A 3027-nucleotide genomic window follows, 5' to 3' on the forward strand; every position below is an offset into this window, starting at 1 on the left:
TATTATATTACATTTGGAGCTATGTTTTGCATATTTTTTTGTGTCCAAACTTTTGTTGTAAGTTGATGAGAGAGAAAATTTGTGTGGGGAAGAAAGAATATATAGAAATTTAGTTTATTTACTAAAGAAGGTTTTATAAAATAGTTGAGAAGGAAAATATAGTGAAAGTTAATCTTAAATAATAGAAAACAAACTAAAATAAAAATTAAAAGAAGTACAACACATTAATATTAGTTTAAAACTTCAGAAATAGTAAATAAGAATTATTTAGTGTAATATTTTATAATTTTTGTATGAATAATGATATGTCATTAATGTATGACTGTTGAAAGAGTTTGTAATTATTTTATCATTATTGTATGACTGTCATTATTGTACGAATAATTATTTGTGTACGATTTTTTTTCATTTCATGTAGATGGATCGGCAATGGATGTACGCTGACCGGCAGTACAAAGAGTTTATTGACGGCGTGCATTATTTTTTGAGAGTGGCCGAAGCTAACAGGCATAAGGGTTTTATTTGTTGTCCATGCAATAAGTGTAAGAATCAAAAGGAGTATTCTGCATCCAGGACTATTCATTTCCACTTGTTTGAGTCGGGATTCATGCCAAGCTATAACTGTTGGACATCCCACAGAGAGCAAGGGGTTGAAATGGAAGAAGATGAAGTGGAAGACGACAATATTCCGGACTTTACTCAGTACGCTGGATTTGAAGGAAATCAAACGGGCGAGGAGGAAAGGGATGCTGATGGTAACGACGTTGCGGATGATCTTGGTCAGATGTTGCAGGACGCCAAGGAGGACTGCGAAAGTGAAAAGGGGGCCCATAAATTGGACAAGATGTTATAGGACTACAGAACGTCGTTGTACCCAGGTTGCGAGCAGGGGCACAAAAAGTTGGATACCACTCTGGAGTTCTTGCAATGGAAGGCAAAAAATGGTGTTAGTGACAAGGCATTTGGCGATTTATTGAAACTCGTCAAGAACATTCTTCCGGAGGGAAACAAATTGCCCGAGACAACGTACGAGGCTAAGAAGATAGTGTGCCCTCTAAGACTGGAAGTTCAGAAGATTCACGCATGTCCAGATGATTGTATCCTATATCGTGATGAGGAGTACGAGAACGTAGAAGCATGCCCTGTTTGTAAAGCACTACGATACAGGATTAGACGAGATGATCCAGGAGAAGTTGACGGGCAACTAACGAAGAAGAGAATTCCTGCTAAGGTGATGTGGTATTTCCCTATACTACCACAGCTAAGGCGTTTTTTCAGGAACAAGGGGAATGCTAGAATGATGCGTTGGCACGCTGAAGAGCGTCAACAGGATGGGATGCTGAGACACCCTGCCGACGGTTCGCAGTGGCGAAACATCGACAGAAAATTTAAAGACTTTGGAAAGGATGCAAGAAACATACGATTTGGTTTAAGTACGGATGGCTTGAATCCTTTTGGAGAGATGAGCAGCGGGCATAGCACTTGGCCCGTTACGATGTGTATCTACAACCTCCCCCCTTGACTATGCATGAAGAGGAAGTACATAATGATGCTGATTATTATTCAAGGCCCCAAGCAACCTGGTAACGACATCGATGTGTACCTAAGACCACTGGTCGAAGATCTTAAACTGTTGTGGAAAAAGGAAGGTGTCCCCGTGTGGGATGAGGACAAACAGGAGGAGTTTAACCTACGAGCGCTGCTGTTCGTAACCATCACGATTGGCCTGCACTTAGCAACCTTTCCGGGCAGTCCAACAAGGGGTACAAGGCTTGCACTCACTGTATGGATGAAACAGAAAGTACGTATCTTAAGCACTGTAGGAAGGTTGTGTATATGGGTCATCGTCGATTCCTTGCTGCAAACCACCCGGTATGGAAGAAAGGAAAGCACTTTGAACATACGGCGGACCACCGTACGAAGCCTAAACATCGCAGCGGGAAAACAGTGTTTGCTATGGTTAAAGTTCTTAAAGTAGTGTTTGGAAAGGGGCCTGGAAGCCAGCCTATAGAGAGCGAAGATGGTCACGCGGCGATGTGGAAAAAGAACTCTATATTTTGGGAGTTACCCTATTGGGAATTCTTAGACGTCTGCCACGCAATCGATGTGATGCACCTCACTAAGAATCTTTGCGTAAACCTTCTTGGCTTCCTAGGTGTGTATGGAAAGTCGAAAGATACACTGGAAGCACGTAATGATCTGAAGCATATGGAACAACGCAGCGACCATCACCTGGAACCAAAGGAGAAAGGAAGCCATTACTTGAGTCCAGCCAGCTACACTCTTAGCAAGGCAGAGAAGGAAAGTATGTTTGAATGCTTGGAGAGCATCAAGGTACCGTCAGGATATTCCACGAATATAAAGCGAATAATAAACACGAAGGAGAAGAAATGCACAAACCTAAAGTCTCATGACTGTCACATGTTGATGACACAACTGCTACCAGTTATAATAAGGGGTATCCTCCCAGACAATGTCCGGGCAACAATAACAAAACTATGCGCTTTGATGAACGCAATTTCGCAGAAGGTCATTGATCTGGATAGATTAAAAGCCCTTCAGAATGATGTGGTGCAATGTCTTGTCAGCTTTGAGTTGATATTTCCACCTTCATTTTTCAATATAATGACGCATCTGCTTTGTCACCTTGTCAAAGAGATCGATATTCTCGACCCTGTGTACCTACACAACATGTTTCCTTTCGAGAGGTACATGGGCGTTCTGAAGAAATATGTTCGTAACCGTGCTCGTCCAGAGGCAAGCATCGCTAAGGGGTATGGAACAGAGAAGGTCATTCAATTCTGCGTAGAATTTATTGAAGTCCTTCGCCCAATCGGGGTACCTGAATCACGCCATGAAGGGAGACTATGGGGAAAGGGGACTCTTGGAAGGAAAGCAATAATGACGGTAGACAACAATTTATTCCATAAAGCCCATTTCATGGTTCTGCAACAATCTTCGTTGGTGGCTCCTTACATCGAGGAGCACTTAGCTCTAGTTCTTGCCAGAAACATCGGTAAGTTCGAT

The 3027-nt window shown here is 42.2% G+C and overlaps 1 pseudogene; it reads left to right on the forward strand.

Annotated features, from left to right (window-relative positions):
• Positions 1–418: 418 nt before the first annotated feature.
• On the forward strand, positions 419–2537 carry LOC127785859 (uncharacterized; annotated as a pseudogene).
• Positions 2538–3027: the final 490 nt, after the last annotated feature.

This window comes from Oryza glaberrima, chromosome 10 (genome assembly GCF_000147395.1).
Source record: "Oryza glaberrima chromosome 10, OglaRS2, whole genome shotgun sequence".
Classification (NCBI taxonomy): Eukaryota; Viridiplantae; Streptophyta; class Magnoliopsida; order Poales; family Poaceae; genus Oryza; species Oryza glaberrima.